This window comes from Carcharodon carcharias, chromosome 16 (genome assembly GCF_017639515.1).
Source record: "Carcharodon carcharias isolate sCarCar2 chromosome 16, sCarCar2.pri, whole genome shotgun sequence".
NCBI lineage: Eukaryota > Metazoa > Chordata > Chondrichthyes > Lamniformes > Lamnidae > Carcharodon > Carcharodon carcharias.
The window spans coordinates 107,968,730-107,987,637 of record NC_054482.1 but is presented as its reverse complement, the minus strand read 5'-3'; the positions used below and the strand labels follow the sequence as shown (position 1 = coordinate 107,987,637).

The window sequence follows — 18,908 nt, the reverse complement described above, 5'->3', positions numbered from 1 at the left end:
TTAAATCGAATGTACAAAACTTTTAATATCAACTTCATCAATTTGCATATGTTGACTTAACACATGCAAAACAAATGAAATAATATTGAAACAAAATACTGTGAATGATGGAAATCTGAAAAGAAAAAAAGACTTGCATTCATATTGTGACCACCAGATGTCTCAAAACACTTTATATCCAATGAAATACTTTTTTATGTGTAGTCACTGTTGCACTGTAAGAAATACGGCAGCACATAGATTCCAACAAAAAAACAAGGTGATAATCTGCTTTTGTGGTGTAGATTGCGGGGTAAATATTGACTAGGCAAACAGGGATAACCCTGCTTTTCTTCAAAATAGTGTCAATGAATCTTTTACTTGCACTTGAGCAGGCAGATGGGGCCTCAGTCTAACATCTCATCCAAAAGGCATCTCTGACGGTGCAGCACTCCCTGGAGTGTCAGCTTTGACTTTGGTGCTCAAGCCCTGGAGTGGGACTTGAACTTGGAACCTTGCAACTTAGAGGTGAGAGTGCTACAAAGCCATAGTTGATACAAAAAAACCACATACTTATGGCTCTGGAATTTCTGTGTAGAGAAAAATAGAATTAACTGGCCCGATTTTAACTCCGTGCAAGTGAATGGGTTTTGAGCGAGTTAAAACCTTTCATCAAAATGAGAAAGTAAATGAACTGAAACATTTAACTCAAGACATAATATGAAGGTAAATTAAGAGCAAGATAATTTATTTCTAAAAATGGTATTTTAAACTAAAATGAATGTGTGATTTTAACATTAAGGCATATTAAACTAAGAGCAGCAAGCCTATTTTTAATAGCTATTGATTTTAAATAATGCTGAAAAGACAGACATGTTGCCTTACAATCATCAGGACAAATGTAAGAGTGCCAAGTTTCAAATAGTCACAACAATTATAACTCAGGAGAAAAGGGTGCTGATTGGTTGGCAAGTCAACCCTGCTTGGCCGAGAATTGCCACGGAGGAAGCAAGGAGGAACTATAAACTCCCCAAAGCTCCCAGGTAATTCAAAAAAAGGCACAAAAGTTGAACGCGTTCTTTTCGTTTTCAGGGAACTGGTCCTTAGCATAAATTCCTTTGAGCAAGCGTAAACAAACCATGCTGCAAGCTTGACTGATTTATCTTAAATCCAAAACAAAAACAGAATTACCTGGAAAAACTCAGCAGGTGGGCAGCATTAGCGGAGAAGAAAAACAGAACTGGTTTATCTAGTCCTGTTGAAGGGTCATGAGGACTTGAAACTGTTTGACACTTAGCATTCTTGCGTTTGTCCTGTTTGAAATTTAGCATTCTTGTGTTTGTCCTGTTTGAAATTTAGCATTCTTGCATTTGTCCTGTTTGAAATTTAGCATTCTTGTGTTTATGTAGTTCTGTTGAAGGGTCACGAGGACTCGAAACGCCAACTCTTTTCTCCTCCGCCGATGCTGCCAGACCTGCTGAGTTTTTCCAGGTAATTCTGTTTTTGTTTTGGATTTCCAGCAATCGCAGTTTTTTGTTTTTATCTTAAATTAGTCGTTTCTGTAGCTATTAGTGCACTAAGGAAAGTTATTAATATAAGCTGTTGCGATTGTTTGAAATTTAGCATTCTTGCGTTTGTCCTGTTTGAAATTTAGCATTCTTGCATTTGTCCTGTTTGAAATTTAACATTCTTGCGTTTGTCCTGTTTGAAATTTAGCATTCTTGCATTTGTCCTGTTTGAAATTTAACATTCTTGCGTTTGTCCTGTTTGAAATTTAGCATTCTTGCGTTTGTCCTGTTTGAAATTTAACATTCTTGCATTTGTCCTGTTTGAAATTTAACGTTCTTGCGTTTGTCCTGTTTGAAATTTAACATTCTTGCGTTTGTCCTGTTTGAAATTTAGCGTTCTTGCGTTTGTCCTGTTTGAAATTTAGCATTCTTGCGTTTGTCCTGTTTGAAATTTAGCATTCTTGCGTTTGTCCTGTTTGAAATTTAGCATTCTTGCGTTTGTCCTGTTTGAAATTTAACATTCTTGCGTTTGTCCTGTTTGAAATTTAGCATTCTTGCGTTTGTCCTGTTTGAAATTTAACATTCTTGCGTTTGTCCTGTTTGAAATTTAGCATTCTTGCGTTTGTCCTGTTTGAAATTTAACGTTCTTGCGTTTGTCCTGTTTGAAATTTAGCATTCTTGCGTTTGTCCTGTTTGAAATTTAGCATTCTTGCGTTTGTCCTGTTTGAAATTTAACGTTCTTGCGTTTGTCCTGTTTGAAATTTAACGTTCTTGCGTTTGTCCTGTTTGAAATTTAACGTTCTTGCGTTTGTCCTGTTTGAAATTTAACGTTCTTGCGTTTGTCCTGCAAGACCAAAAGCTTGGACAACACGTCTCTCTTTCCTGGCATTTTGAAACTGCAATGAAATTCATTTTTTTTTATCATGAGTCTTTAGTTCCAAAACAAAAATGAATGTTCCACTGGGTGAGAAATCCATGGCAGTGGAGTGATCTGTCGGTTGACCCTGCCTCTGGGTCTCTGCTCTGCTCTGCACTGCACTGCACTGCGGGGGGCGGGGGGGCGGAGGCGGTGGGGGTTGGGCTGGGCTGAGAGCTGAGAGCTGAGCCGAGCCTGGCCGCCGCCCCCAATGGATTCTGGGAGGCTGGCAATGGCCAGGGCAAAGATGGCGGCCGAGCGCGCTGCGGAACATTGCGGAAGTGAGGTAAGGGCACGGGGAGGGGGGGGGCCCCCCCCTGATTCATGGCCGCCGCCGAGCTCCCTCAGCAGCGAGAGCGAGAGACAGACAGAGAGAGGGGAAGAAGAGGGCCCGAGAGAATGTAAAACCGAAAAGGATCCAAAAAGAAAAGTGGGGGGGAGGAGGAGGAGGAACGACGAGGGGGGGGGGAGGGGGTTGGAATTTATAATTAAAAAAAAGAAAAGACACAAGCAAGCGGAGGAAATGAAGCAGTGTGTGCGGCGGCGGTGGCCGCAGAGGCGGCAGCAGCAACAGCAGAGGCCGAGGCGGCGGTAGCGGGCAGAGAGAGAGAGCGAGAGAGAGAGAGAGAGAGAGTGAGTGAGTGAGTCTGAGGGAGCGGGTGGTGGGGTGGGGGGGGGGGGGGGGGGGGGGGGGGGGGGGGGGGGGGGGGGGGGGGGGGGGGGGGGGGGGGGGGGGGGGGGGGGGGGGGGGGGGGGGGGGGGGGGGGGGGGGGGGGGGGGGGGAGGGGCGAGGGAGGCGCGAGAGAGAGAGCGAGCGAGCGAGCGGGTGGGGGAGGGGAAAGCGGTCGGGGAAAGCGAGTGGGGGTGGGGTAGCGTCGGCGAGCGAGTGGGTGGGGGAGGGGCGGAGGAGCGGGAGGGGAGGGGAGGGGAGGGGGGAGCGAGCGAGCGAGCCGTGTTGTGTGTGTGTGTGTGTGTGCGCGTGCGTGCGCGCGCGGGCTCCGGTTCACTTCAATCACCTGCCGCCCGAACGGCGGATCGGGCGGGGAAAATTAAGAAACCTTGTTTGTAAACACTTATTCACCCAGAATCATGAAGTGCCCCGCACTTCATTAAAGAATGAAATTAAATTCTCGTGCGTCTCTCTCAACCACCCCAGCAACAGACAGGGTGCAGTGTGTGAGTTGAGCAGAAGGTGGTTTATTTTATATTCATTAGAGTTGCCGCTAACACCCCCCCCTCCCCCCCCTCCTCCTCCTCCCCCCCCCTCCTCCTCCTCCTCCTCCTCCTCCTCCATTTTATTCCCATCTCGGCTGTTTTCACTCAGTCACTTGCGGGGATTTTGTTTTCTGATCCTCTCCTCGGCCCCGGCCGACTGGGTGAGGGCTGAGATGTGGGGGTTGTGTCAGGAGAGGCCAAGGCGGTCTCATGCTCCAAGTGGCCTCTCTCTCTCTCTCTCTCTCTCTCTTCCCCCCCCCCACTGTTTATTTTGTTTTGTTCTGTTTTGGGGGGCGGGGGTTGATCCTGTTGCCTGGAACGAGGAACCATCACCACAAAAGAAGACAACACGATCAATGCCCGTCAACAGCCACCTTTCCTGCGAGGCTGCACCTCCCCCAAACCATTCGCCAAACTTCACCCCCCCCCCCCCCCCCCCCCCCACACTAAACATTTTCTCAACTTTCCCTTCGTCCCCCCTCACCCCCCTCCTCCCCTCACCCCCCTCCTTCCCTCACCCCCTCCTTCCCTCACCCCCTCCTTCCCTCACCCCCTTCTTCCCTCACCCCCCTCCTCCCTCCTTCCCTCATCCCCTCCCCCTCCTTCCCTCATCCCCTCCCCCTCCTTCCCTCACCCCCCTCCTTCCCTCACCCCCCTCCTTCCCTCACCCCCTCCTTCCCTCACCCCCTCCTTCCTTCCTCCCCTCACCCCCCTCCTTCCCTCACCCCCTCCTTCCCTCACCCCCTCCTTCCCTCACCCCCCTCCTTCCCTCCTTCCCTCACCCCCCTCCTTCCCTCACCCCCCTCCTTCCCTCACCCCCTCCTCCCCTCACCCCCTCCTTCCCTCACCCCCTCCTTCCCTCACCCCCTCCTTCCCTCACCCCCTCCTTCCCTCACCCCCTCCTTCCCTCACCCCCCTCCTTCCCTCACCCCCTCCTTCCCTCACCCCCCCTCCTTCCCTCACCCCCCTCCTTCCCTCCTTCCCTCACCCCCCTCCTTCCCTCCTTCCCTCACCCCCTTCCTTCCCTCACCCCCCTCCTTCCCTCACCCCCTCCTTCCCTCACCCCCTCCTTCCCTCACTCCCCTCCTTCCCTCCTCCCCTCACCCCCCTCCCTCACCCCCCCCTCCTCCCTCACCTCCCTCCTTGCCTCACTCCCCTCCCTCACCAAAAGGATCCCTGAGGGAGAAAAAAGTTTCCCCCTGTCTCTGGAATCTGCTTCTTTGTCATTTGCTGGGGCCACTTCTGTAGATTTAAGACCTCCCTCCCCTCCCCATCAGCCCCATTTCAGTGTCCTTATTACTTCAGGAAACAAGCCCTTTATTTTCAAATGTGTTGCAGGTTTTCTAGTGTATAAATAAACGTGTGTGTGTCCTGAATTCGTGTTTATAAGGTGCGTTTATGTGTGATGCACATACTATGAGAGACAATGTGGGCTGACGTTTTGTGTGTGTGTGTGTACACACGTGTGTATTCATGTTATAGTGTGTGCGCAAATGAAAGTACAATGTCTACGTGTATGAAATGTGTGTGGACTTCCCTTTCACTCGGAGTACCCCAGCTGCTGCATTAATTTTACTTGCAGTAGATGGAGTGACCAGTATGTCTCGCTGCTCTGCTTTGTGTGCACTTTATGGTGAAGTAACCCGTTTTTTTTTAATATATTTGGTGATAAATATGCAGAACACGTGTGCTTTCGTGCACGTTCAGCAGATGCAGCTCCTACTCCCAGGGTAGGTTATGTTTGTATTTGAATTTTCAAAAAAGTCTCTGGCACTTAGTTTTTTTTGTCTCTCTCTTTATCCCTTTCCCCCTCTCTCTCTTTCTCTCCCTCTCTCTGTGTCTGTGTGTGGAGAGAGAGAGAGAGAGGGGGTGGGTTGCAGCTGAGCACGGGTTGTGAATCATTCCCTTCGCACATGTTGGGAGATTGGTCATTTTAAGGTCAGTTTGGAATCGGAAACATCTCTAAACAGTCGGGGTTTTTTTTTGTGTGTCTCCGGGGCAGGTGGAAGTTTCCACGTGTGTGGACGAGGCACTCGGCTGGGCCATGTGTTCAGCAGCGTCTAAAAATGCCGAGTTAGTGCAGTCGAATCGCGTTTTATTCGCATTGTGAAAGTGAAGGTTGGGTTAGATTTAATTCAGATTGTAACTTCACCTTCCAGTTACAGTGTCTCTTGTTTACTATTTAATTTTCCGGCTGATACATTGTGTATCCAAATAGTGCTGCACATAACCGCCTGATGACTGCAACTGATCGTTTTTGTTCTTGCTGTTTTGATTAAGAATACTCTTCTGTCCCTGTCTCTGTACGTCTCGATTAGGGGGGTGTCCAAACCAGGGCCCAGGCCTAACCCTGGAAATACAGGCAAAACAGGTTGGCTTGTCGTGTTTGCATTTTGTCTGGCTGTTAAGTTTGAAAAAGGATTGTTAACGCCATTTCCTCCTCATTTGATAAATTTTAAAAACGAGAACTTCCTGATCTGTTAGTATCAGAAACTTGCAGTCCCATTTAAATTATGGGATTGTGGGTTCAAGCTACCCCTGTGGCTCCAAAACTCAATCTCAGAAGGCACACAACCTTGGAAACCTCCTGGTTTAGATATTGTTACTCTTCCAACCAGAGATTTGTGTGATAAATTCTATTCTATTCTGAATCCTGAAACTCGTCAGAACTTTGTAGTTAAAACATGTTTATGGTAGAGCTGGACTAACTGAATTAGCATTTTTGGGTTGCATTTTACAACTCGTATATGTGTTGTGTAGTTAAAAATAATGTTGTTCGGGAATGACTTGTAGCAAAAATATAAAAAAAACTGCTGCTGTGTTTGTCTAAAAAGAAAGACAGGTTAGTGTTTCAGATGCGACGAGTTCCTTACCCAGTTTATATCATCTCAGTTCAGGATCTGCCAGATGCTGTGTATTTCCGGATGCTTTTATTTACAGTATTTAGTTTTGCTACTTCTAACATACTTGCATTGCATCAAAACTATTAAATCTGCATTTAGCATCAACTTGTAGTAAAACATCACAAGGTGCTTAACACGAGCAGTTATCAAACAAAATTTGAGCCGTAACCACATAAAGAAATATTATTACAGGTGAGCAAAAGCTTGGTCAAAGAAGCAGTTTTTAAAGAGCATCTTAAAGAAGGCAGGAGAATTAGAGAGGATTAGGGTGGGAATTTCCAGAGCTTGGGGTCTAGGCAGCTGAAGGCTGCAGTGTAGTGGAGTGAAGAGTAGCCTGGGATACAGAAGAGATCAGAATTGGAGGTGTGCAGAGATCTTGGGGGCGTGGGGGTGGGGGCGAAGGTTACAAAGATAGGGCGATGATGTGGCCGTGGAGGGATTTGAAAATTAGAATAAGATTTCTAAAATTGAGACTTTTCAGGGCCAGGTGTCAACATAGGTCAGCGAGGACAGGAATAATGGGTGAATGGGACTGAGGGCGAGTTAGAATGCGGGCAGTAGAGTTTTGGTTGACCTTCTGGAGTGCACAAGGCAGTAGGCTGACGAGATGAAAATTGGAACAGTCGAGTTTTAAGGTGACAAAGGCAGGGATGAGTGAGGTGGGTAATGATATTTGGGTGGACGTAGGTGGTCTTGGTGGTGGAGAAGATGGGGGTCGGCAATTGATCTCAGAATTAAATGGAGGGGTGGCTAGAGAATGGAGTTTGTGGTGGAGCCCAAAGATAATGGCTTTGGTCTTGTCTATTTAATTGGAGGAAGCTTCTCACCTGATATTGGATGTCAGACAAGTTTGAGAGACAAATTAGAGGCAGATCGGAGCTTGTGGAGCCTGTTGCATTTTTGGATGATGTCACCAAGGGGTAACATGTTGATGAGAAATAGGAGGGGACCAAGGATAGATCCTTGGGGGGGTGGGAACGGGTGGTGACACAAGATATACACCAGTATATGTTAATGGTATGTGATGTTCGTTCTCCTTCCTCTCAACTAGATCCCAGTGCTATTGACTGAACTGCAAACCACCAGAACTTAGACCATAAGACATAGGAACAGAAATTAGGCCATTCGGCCCATTAAGTCTGCTCCACCATTCAATCATGGCTGATAAGTTTCTCAACCCCATTCTCCCGCCTTCTCCCCGTAACCTTTGATCCCCTTGCCATTCAAGAACCTATCTATCTCGGGTTTTAAATACACTCAATGACCTGGCCTCCACAGCCTTCTGTGGCAATGAATTCCATAGATTCGCCACTCTCTGTCAAAAGAAGTTTCTCCTCATCTTTGTTCTAAAAGGTCTTCCCCTTACTCTGAGGCTGTGCCCTCAGGTCCTAGTCTCACCTACTAATGGAAACATCTTCCCCACATCCACTCTATCCAGGCCTTTCAGTATTATGTAAGTTTCAGTCAGATCCCCCTCATCCTTCTAAACTCCTTCGAGTATAGACTCAGAGTCCTCAAATATTCCTCATATGTTAAGCCTTTCATTCCTGGGATTGTTCTCGTGAACCTCCTCTGGACCCTCTCCAGGGCCAGGACATCCTTCCTGAGATACGGGGCCCAAAATTGCTCTCAATATTCTAAATGTGGTCTGACCTGAGCCTTATAAAGCCTCAGCAGCACGTCCCTGCTTTTATATTCTAGTCCTCTCGAAATAAATGCCAACATTTAATTTGCCTTCCTAACTACCGATTCAACCTGCAAGTTAACCTTGAGAATCCTGGACTAGGACTCCCAAGTCCCTTTGCACTCCAGATTTCTGAATTCTCTCCTCATTTAGAAAATAGTCTATGCCTCTATTCTTCCTAGCAATGTGCATGACCTCACACTTCCCCACGTTGTATTTTGTCTGCCACTTCTTTGCCCATTCTCCTAACCTATCCAAATTCTTCTGCAGCCTCCCTGCCTCCTCAATACTACCTGTCCCTCCACCTATCTTTGTATCAACTGCAAACTTAGCCAGGATGCCCTCAGTTCCTTCATCTAGATCATTAATGTATAAAGTGAAAAGTTGTGGTCCCAACACTGACCCTTGCGGAACTCCACTAGTCACTGGCTGCCATCCTGAGATCCCCACTCTCTGCCTCCTGCCAGACAGCCAATCTTCTGTCCATGCTAGTACCTTGCCTCTAACACCATGGGCTCTTATCTTACTGAGCAGCCTCCTGTATGGCACCTTGTCAAAGGCCTTCTGGAAGTCCAAGAAGATAACATCCATTGGCTGTCTTTTGTCTAACCTACTCATTACCTCCTCAAAGAATTCTAACAGATTTGTCAGGCATGACCTCCCCTTGATGAAACCATGCTGACTTTGCCCGATTTTACCATGCACTTCCAAGTATTCTGAAATCTCATCCTTAATGATGGACTCTAAAATCTTACCAACGACCAAGGTCAGGCCAATCAGCCTGTAATTTACTGTCTTTTGCCTCACTCCCTTCTTAAACAAGGGGGTTACATTAGCGATTTTCCAGTCCTCTGGGATCCTCCTTGACTTGAGTGATTCCTGATGTTACACAACTCGGAGTGATCTCTTAGATACCGCCTAAGTTTTGGAAAAGTAAATTTATAATTGTCCTGCTGTGTGTTTTTCCACAGATCAAGTGAATATAATATTAGCATTTCACACACCCACCATTATGCTTTCCTGAAATATTTGATAGCACAATGAGGGTTTTGTTGCAAAGAAAAACACTCATCCATCTTTTGTAGTAAAGGATGTGGATGACAGAATCAAGCTGGTGTACAGTACTGTGCACATTGTATTTTTCTTTTGGTTTCCTTTGTTATTAACCACTTATTTAAATGTTATATTTGCAGTAGATTATTTGGTGTAGCCCTAGTTTTCCTCCCTCCATCTACTAACCTATCAGTAATTTCATCTTGAAATACTGAATTTGAGCTGGACTGGACTGGACCAAATCACTAAAACTTGAAGAGAATTGCTGTCCGGTTTGATTCTTTGATTCTACAGGTTTTGAATCTTCGGATCTAGAGAGGCTTATATTCTCGCTGCCAACCTGCTCCCTTCTCTCCTGAGTTCCTTGCTGGGATAGACCTCCATCGGTAGCCCTCCGCTCCTTTGCTCCGATGGCCATTCCTTATGTGTAAGCCTGACCAGATTACAGAAATCTTTGGGTGCAACTGGGGCCTGGCTTGCAACGAGTGCGTATTGACTTCTGCGATTTTCCGAGATATGGTGGCCGCGGACTGATTTAAGATGCCCTGCCGCCAGCATGCATTCTGAAACTTCCCCTCAGAATGTCAGTTCTTCAGAGGACTGTGTGTGTTAGGGGTGGGGGTAATGCAGCTGATGCCAAACCCTTCTCCATCAACATCCAAACCCATGCACTTCCCGCAAAGGTTAGTGATCACGTATGAAAATCTTGGATGTTCTTTTTCCTTTCTCCTAACCTAATCGAGTGGTCACTGTTGTAATATAGGGAAAGGATGTTTCAATGGCTCAGTTATTTAAAACTTCTTTGGCTGCAATACATTTTAAAACATCAAGTGGTCATGGGGAGCACTGTATAATTACAAGTTTTTAAAAAATTTGAAGTGTAGTCACTGTTGAAATGTAGGAAAAGTGGCAGCCAGTTTGACACTGTGGAGCATCCGCGAGGCAGAGTATCGTGGATAGCACGTACCGAGAGATGGTCACACCGCAGGCTAAGAGTCCACAGGCAGGAAGGGAATGGGTGACCACCGGGCAGAACAAGAGGACTAGGCAGGCAGTGCAGGAATCCCCTGTGGCTATTCCCCTGTAAAACAGATATACCGCTTTGGATACTGTTGAGGGGAATGGCCTCTCAGGGGAAAGCAGCAACAGCCAAATTCATTGCACCATGGTAAGCTCTTCTGCACAGGGGAGGAGTAAAAAGTGTGAGAATGCAATAGTTATAGGGGATTCAATTGTAAGGGGAATGGATAGGCATTTCTGTGGCCGCAAACAGGACTCCAGGTATGTTTGCTGGTGCTAGGGTCAAGGATGTCTCAGAGCGGCTAGAGGACATTCTGAAAGGGGATGGTGAACAGCCAGTGGTCATGGTTTACATTGGTACAAACAACATAAGTAAAAAGAGGGATGAAGTCCTAAAAGCAGAATATAGGGAGTTAGGAAGTAAGTTGAAAAGTCGGACCTCAAAGGTAGTGATCTCAGGATTACTACCAGTATCACGTGCTAGTCAGAGTAGAAATAGCAGGATATTTCGGATGAATATGTGGCTGAAGAGATGGTGTTAGGGGGAGGTTTTCAGATTCCTGGGACATTGGGACTGGTTCTGGGGGAGGTGGGGCCAGTACAAATAGGACAGGTTACACCTGGGCAGGACCGGGACTGATGTCCTGGGGTGATATTTGCTAGAGTGGTTGGGGAGGGTTTAAATTAAATTGGCAGGTGGATGGGAACCTATGCAAGAAGTCAGAGGAAGGGGAATCAAGGACAAGAACAAAAGACAGAAAGGGGAATAAGAAAGGTGATAGGCAGAGAAATCAAGGGCAAGAATTAAACAGGGCCAGTGAAAAATAGTGAGAACGGGACAAGTAACATTAAAAAGACAAGCCTTAACATGAGGAGGATTTGCAATAAAGTGGATGAATTAAACGCGCAAATAGATATAAACAGGTATGATATAGTCGGGACTACAGGGACATGGCTTTAGGGTGACCAAGGATGGGAACTGAACATCCAGGGATATTCAGTATTTAGGAAGGACAGATAAAAAGGAAAAGGTGGTGGCGTTGCATTGCAGGTTAAGGAGGAAATTAACGCAATAGTGAGGAAAAATATTAGCTCTGATGATGTGGAATCTGTATGGGTAGAGCTGAGAAACATCAAGGGGCAAAAAATATTAGTGGGGGTTTTATATAGACCCCCAAACTGTAGTGGTGATGTTGGGAATGGCATTAAACAGGAAATTAGAGACACAATGAAAAAAAGGAACATCTGCAATTATGAGTGACTTTAATCTGCATAGATTGGGCAAATCAAATTAGGAACAATACTGTGGAGGAGGAATTCCTGGTGTGCATACAGGATGGTTTACTGGACCAATACGTTGATGAACCAACAAGGGAACAGGCCATCCTAAACTAGGTATTGTGTAATGAGAAAGGAATAATTGGCTATCTAGTTGTGCGAGGTCCCTTGGGGATGAGCGACCATAATATGATAGAATTCTCCATCAAGATGGGAGGTGACGTAGTTGATTCTGAGACTAGGGCCCTGAATCTTAATAAAGGAAACTACGATGGTATGAGACTTGAGTTGGCTACGATAGATTGGGAAATGTTACTTAAAGGGATGACGGAGGATAGGCAATGGCAAATGTTCAAAGAGTGCATGGGTGAACTGCAGCAATTGCTTATTCCTGTCTGGCGCAAAACTAAATAGGAAAGGTAGCCAAACCATGTCTTACACGGGAAATTAGAGATAGCATTAGATCCAAGGAAGAGGCTTACAAATTGTCCAGAAAAAACAACAGACCTGAGGATTGGGAGCAGTTTAGAATTCAGCAAAGGAGGACCCAAGGGATTGATTAAGAAGGGGAAAATAGGGTACGAGAGTAAGCTTGCAGGGAACATAAAAACTGACTGTAAAAGTTTCTGTAGGAACTTCTGTATGTGAAGAGAAGAAGATTGGTGAAGACAAATGTAGGTCCCTTACGGTCAGAAACAGGGGAATTTATAATGGGGAAACAAAGAAATGGCTGACCAACTAAATACATACTTTGGTTCTGTCTTCACAAAGGAGGACACAAATAACATACCAGAAATGTTGAGGAACACAGGGTTTAGTGAGAGGGAAGAACTGAAAGAAATCAGTATTAGGAGGGAAATGGTGTTGGGGAAATTGATGGGATTGAAGGCCGATAAGTTCCCAGGGCCTGATAATCTACATCCCAGAGTTCTTAAGGAAGTAGCCCTAGAAATAGCATTGGTGGTCATCTACCGAGATTCTATAGACTCTGGAACAGTTCCTACAGATTGGAGGGTAGCTAATGTAACTCCACTATTTAAAAAGGGAGGTAGAGAGAAAACAAGGAATTATAGACCAGTCAGCCTGAACATCAGTAGTGGGGAGAATTCTAGAGTCCATTATAAAAGATCTAATAACTGAGTACTTGGAAAACAGTGGCAGAATTGGACAGAGTCATCATGGACTTACGAAAGGGAAATCATGCTTGACAAATCTACTGGAATTTTTCGAGGGTGTGATTAGTAGAGTTGATGAGGGGGAGCCAGTGGATGTGGTTTATTTGGACTTTTAGAAGGCTATTGGCAAAGTCCCACAGAAGAGATTAAAATTAAAGCACATGGGATTGGGGGTAGTGTATTGAGATGGATAGGAAACTGGTTGGCAGACAGGAAACAAAGAGTGAGAATAAATGGGTCTTTTTCTGAATGGCAGGCAGTGACTAGAGGGGTACCGCAGTGATCGGTGCTGGGACCCCAGCTATTCACAATATATATTAATGATTTAGATGAGGGAACTAAATGTAATATCTCCAAATTTGCAGATGACACAAAGCTAGGTGGGAGGCTGAGCTGTGAGGAGGATGCAGAGATGCTTTAGTGTGATGGACAAGCTGAGTGAGTGGGCAAATGCATGGCAGATGCAGTATAATGTGGATAACTGTGAGGTTATCCACTTTGGTAGCAAAAACAGGATGGCGGATTATTGTCTGAATGGCTATAAAAGAGAGGGGAATGTGCAACGAGACCCAGGTGTCCTCGTATACCAGTTGCTGAAAGTAAGCATGCAGGTGCGGCAGGCGGTAAAGAAGGCAAATGGTATGTTGGCCTTCATAGCGAGAGGATTTGAGTATAGGAGCAGGGATGTCTTGCTGCAATTGTACAGGGCCTTGATGAGACCACACATGGAATATTGTGTGCAGTTTTGGTCTCCTTATCTGAGGAAGGATGTTCTTGCTATAGAGGGAGTGCAGCGAAGGTTTACCAGATTCCTGGGATGGCGGGACTGACATATGAGGAGAGATTGAGTTGATTAGGATCATATTTGCTGGAGTTCAGAAGAATGAGGGGGATTTCATAGAAACATATAAAATTCTAACAGGACTAGACAGGGTAGATGCAAGAAGGATGTTTCCGATGGCAGGGGAGTCTAGAACCAGGGGTCACAGTCTGAGGATACGGGGTAGACCGTTTCGGACTGAGATGAGGAGAAATTTCTTCACTCAGAGTGGTGAACCTGTGGAATTCGCTACCACAGAAAGTAGTTGAGGCCAAAACATTGTATGTTTTCAAGAAGGAGTTAGATATAGCTCTTGGGGCGAAAGGGATCAAAGGATATGGGGAGAAAGCAGGAGCATGCTATTGAGTTGGATGATCAGCCATGATCATAATGAATGGTGGAGCAGGCTCGAAGGGCCGAATGGCCTACTCCTCCTATTTTCTATGTTTCTATGTAAGATCCCACAGTCAACAGTGCTAATGACTAGATAATCTCCTTTTGTCATGCTGATTGAGGGATAAATATTGGTCAGGACATCAGGGAGAATTCCCCTGCTCTTCTTCAATGTAGTGTCATGGGATCTTTTTGTCCACCTAACAGGGTAGGCATGGCCTCAATTTAATATCCCATCTGAAAGATGACATCTCCAACAGTACAGTACTACGCTGGAGTGCCAGCCTTGAACTTTGAGCTCAAGCCCACCTAGGGACTTGAACCCAAAACATCCTGACTCAGATGAGCATGCTGGTAACTGAGCCATGGCTGACACACACAGACTCTATCTTAACCAACTTGAGTTCTGGTGGGTGCAAGTCTGGCATATGATGGGAGAAATTGAATGAATTAATTACAAGTGTCGTGCAGCAGGCATGTTGACTACTAGCATTTGCTTTGAGTGCAATTTTTTCCAAATCATTTGAGTGCGCTTACACTAAACATGAGACATATTTAGAATATAATTCAAAAGAAGAATAGATAGATATTTGAAATTGGAAATACAGGGCTGTGGGCAGAAAGCAAGAGAGAGGACATTAGTTATTGATCAGAGTTGAACAAACATTGGTCTCTTTCTGCACTGAAAACCTTTACTATTCTTTTCTGGGAATCTCACACACACACTTGTAAAACATTTGCCTATTCAGCAGAGAATTGAAACATCAAAGGGTTTGTTTGCCGGATGTTTTGACTGAGCTGTAGTTCTGCAGTTTTTGTTCCACTTTGCTTGATAGTGGGTCGAGGGAGTGTCCAAAAGAAGTCAGATTAATTATGTTAAATCTTGCCTTGCAACATTTGGTTTTACAGTTAATGGTATTAGCACAAAAAATTGATGGGGCCCACATACTATTAGGAACATAGGAGTAGGTCATTCAGGCCCTTTGAGCCAGTTCTGCCATTTAATTAGAGCATGGCTGATGTGTAATGCAACTCCACTTGACTGTCTTTGATTTCTATCGCCTAATCTGCTTATCCCTTTGTCTGCCATTGCTCCTGTTGATGCCTACATTGGGTAAGGCAGTGAGGATGAAATTGAAGGTGATTCAGCTCTAGACATCTCTATTTATTGAATACCTAAATATGTTGGATTATGTTCCTTCAGATGTCTTCAGCTGCCATCTGGTACTTTCCCCAGGTGGTGACTCTTTGTATGTGAGCCTGGACCGTAATTGGTGCATCTGTTAAACTATGGGAGGATTTCCAACTGAACCTGAGATATCTTTCTTGCAGGGGGTTGCTAGATGGAAGCCCTCGCTATTTTTGCTTTTTCCCCTCCAGAACACACACACTGCTGTCTTGCCCATGTGTCCAATTTACAGCACTCTTAATTTTCACCTAGATCAGAAATTGAGCCTGGGACTCTTGCACATGAAGATGTTTTAAAAGCCAAGCAGATAACTTGATGTCAAATCTACCACAAAAAATTTTATAACATTCATTTTTTAAAATGGTTTTCCCCCAGAAATGCTGTGGAGTGGCCCTGAGGCTTTAGCCTTTGCAGTTGTGAGGACAATGCCATATCTTGCCTCAGAACAGCCTGCATGACCAGGGCACCAACGTGTTTGTTACCTCAGTCTCGACTATTCCAATGGCTGATTTCTGATCTTCTACTTTTTGTAAACATGAGCTCATCTAAAACTCTGCTGCTCAGGCCCTGCCTCACAAATCGTGTTCATCCATCACCCCTGTGTTTGCTGACCTGACCTATGTTGGCTCCTGATCTAGCAACACCTTAAACATAAAATTCACATCCTCTTGATCATACCTTTAAACTGCCTCATCCCCTAACCAATCTCTTCACCCGCAGTGGTCCCCTGAGAAATATTTGGTTCTTAAATTCCGGCCCCTTGCTGTGCTTTCAGCTGTCTTGACCTGTAGCTCTGGAATTCCCTCTCTAAACCCCTCCACCTCTCTCCTCTCCTTTAAGATGCTCCTTAAAACCTATTACTTTGACTAAAGCTTTGGTAAAATCTCTTACGTGGCTGAGTGAAAACGCTCCTATGAAATCCCTTAAGATGTTTCATTGTGTTAAAGGCGTTATATAAGTGTAAGTGGTGAAAATATGAATTAGGTCAACAGTCCTGCAGAATTGGGATCTTTTGGTGCATGTTTCCATCTCTCGTGAGTGTGACATTGGCTGTGTTTCTATAGGCGCTGACTACCTCAAGCGCGTTAAGTAGCCATTCTTCATGCTTTAAGCTGGAGTGTGTGCAAACTATTTGACTTGTGTAGGGTGTGGGTTTCACTCTCCCAGAGATTGCGCGTGTGCACTTTCCAGCAAGAGTTACTGGATTGTGACCATAATTGGGAACTCTCCCCACCACCCCCCCCCCCAAATCTCACAGGGACTCTGAGGCCAGACGTATCTGAATTGCTAGTTTGACTGATGTTAGTTATGATTAAAGGAGCTTTGGGGTTTCCGATGAAGATGTTAGTTAAAATTGATGACTACCTTTGAAGACTGAAAACTGCAGTCCCAAATTTAATAGTGCATCTCATTATCCTGCAGAATGCAAGCATTGAGATTCCAGCTTGCTTGTGTTCATAATGTAACCTCTTCCAGTTTGATGTAATGTAGGAATATCACTAAATTTTAACTCTATAAGCAACTAAATATCAGTTATGGTTTACAGTTGTTGGGGAATGCTTCAGTATATTGCTATATCTCTTTGAGCATCAGAAGGAGGCATTTCAATTTTCTGAGTGAATGAACATTTTAAAGATTTCTTCTAAGATCGGTGGATTGCCCACACAGCTTTCAGTAATAGGAAGTAATTTGAGATGGTTATCTAAGATATGTTGTGAGATGGCTATCTTTTTTTAAAAAGCTTCAATGTCTGATATGTGGCTAATGAAAAGGACATTGGTTCATTGAAGGTTCCTTTCTCAAAATATGGTATGTGAATCATTCTCATTGATGCCAAATAACGGGCTGTTAAGGCCTACTGGTTAGCAGAAATGTTGCAATGTGTATTCTAAACTGGCATCTCATCGATTCCGGGTGCCTTGTTGTTTGTTAGGCTCATGATAGCTCTTTGGACCTCTGATCCAACAATTCCTCCTAGGTTGATGTCCAATTGTTGAGATATGGTGCTGTCACTGAACTCCAATGTGGAGGTTGAACTGGGCTGGTTGAGGACCTCTTGCAAGTTCCACCCACCTTGCCTCCTGCTCCTCATCTGTCAGTAGCGTCCTTGCCCTTAATTGGTGCAGTGGTGTTGCTTCCTTTACCAGTCAGTTCCTGTACGATCCTATACAACGTCTTGGAGTTGTTCCGATTTGCAGCTTCTTGTGCCTCCCTGCCTTTAAACTCTGTCCATCCTCGTTTGTCTGTCCTGTAGCTTTTGCTCACGGCTTTACTGATAATTAAAAAAATAATAATTTATTGGATGTGGGCATGACTGGTTAGGTCAGCATTCATTGTCCATCCTTAATTGCCCTTGAGTGGTGGTGATGAGCTACCTTTTGAACTGCTGCAGCCCTAGTGGTGTAGGTATACCCATAGTGCTTTTGGAAAGGGAATTCCAGGATTTTGACCCAGCAATAATGAAAGAACAGTAATATAGTTCCAAGTCAGTATGGTGTGTGACTCGGAGAGGAATGTGCAAGTGGTGGTCTTCTCATGCTTATGTTGTCTTTGTTCTTCTAGGTGGTAGAGGTCGTGGGTTTGGAAGGTGCTGCCAAAGGAGCCTTGGTGAGTTGCTGCAGTGCATCTTGTAGACGGTACACACTGCTGCCACTGCGCGTCGGTGGCGGAGGGAGTGATTGTTTGTGGAAGTGGTGCCAATCAAGCAAATCGCTTTGTCCTGGATGGAGCTTCTTGAGTGTTGTTGGAGCTGCACTCATCCAGGCAAGTGAAGAGTATTCTGTCATACTCCTGACTTGACCCTTGTGATGGCGGACAGGTTTTGGGGAGTCAGGAGGTAAGTTACTCACTGCAGAATTCCCAACCTCTGACCCGCTCTTGTAGCCACAGCTTTATCCAGTATTCTGTACTACTCATCTTCTCATCTTTGCTCAACATTCTTTTCCTGGTCCCTCTGCTCTTTGCCAGCTCTCTTTCATCAATAAACTTCCACATTGGGTTAGCAATTCATCGTTCTTTGGTGTCTTCTGCGCTCTCTTTCATCCCATTTAATTTTGGAGGGTTCCCACTATTCCTTGATGTTGCCCGCCTTCATTAGTACTTTGAATCTGTTGGAAGGGGCCATTGGGAAACAGTCCGACATGTCCTTGTCCTTCAGCCTCTCTGTTGTAAATGGTCATTGTGCCTTCGTGGTCATTGCTTTCTTCAGTCTTAGTGGCTCTTGCCTAACACAAGGCACCTAAACACGTTTGGACATCTTGTAGGAATATCCTGCATCTGCTTCTGATGCATATATAGGACAGTCTTTTTTGGAGTGTTACCATCCGAAGACCTCCATGTCTTTTTATGATGCCCTTGTGTGTGAAGAAGGTATTCCCCATGCTGAACCCATTGCTGTTGCAGAAGGCCTGTAGAAGCTCACTGTTTCCATTGATCATGGGGCCTGATTGCACTGCTCAATCCTCAGCAATTGTCATTGAGCTTAGCATTGAGGTCAGCGATCAGTAGCTGGGTACCTCCCCCAACATTTCCTGCAGTTGGTGGTAGAATTGATCATTCTCCTCTTATTTGCCTCTGGTGCACAAACCTGCACGACAGTGACTTTGGTTTGCTTTGTGTAGAATCTGGTGGTGATGATGTGATGTTTTACTGACTTCCACCCCACTAACACTTTTGCTGAGCACCAGTTGAATGTGAGGCCAACTCCATGAGTGTGGTATTCTCCTTGCCTGGAGTACAGGGCCGTTGTGCCCTCACTGCTGATTCTTCCTTGGCC

General features: G+C 45.3%; 1 protein-coding gene across 5 annotated transcripts in view; it reads left to right on the top strand.

Moving 5' to 3' along the window:
- Nucleotides 1–2,631: 2,631 nt before the first annotated feature.
- zzz3 (zinc finger, ZZ-type containing 3) overlaps nucleotides 2,632–18,908 on the top strand; it is a 110,462-nt gene continuing 94,185 nt past the window's right edge. For 2 of the 5 annotated variants that reach the window (XM_041208020.1, XM_041208017.1), the window contains exon 1: nucleotides 17,877–17,896. The gene's annotated coding sequence lies outside the window, so the exon portion shown is untranslated. Of the gene's footprint in view, nucleotides 2,690–2,711; nucleotides 2,805–17,875; nucleotides 17,897–18,908 lie in introns of those variants that run through there. The other 3 variants (XM_041208018.1, XM_041208019.1, XM_041208022.1) reach the window with 3 other exon arrangements.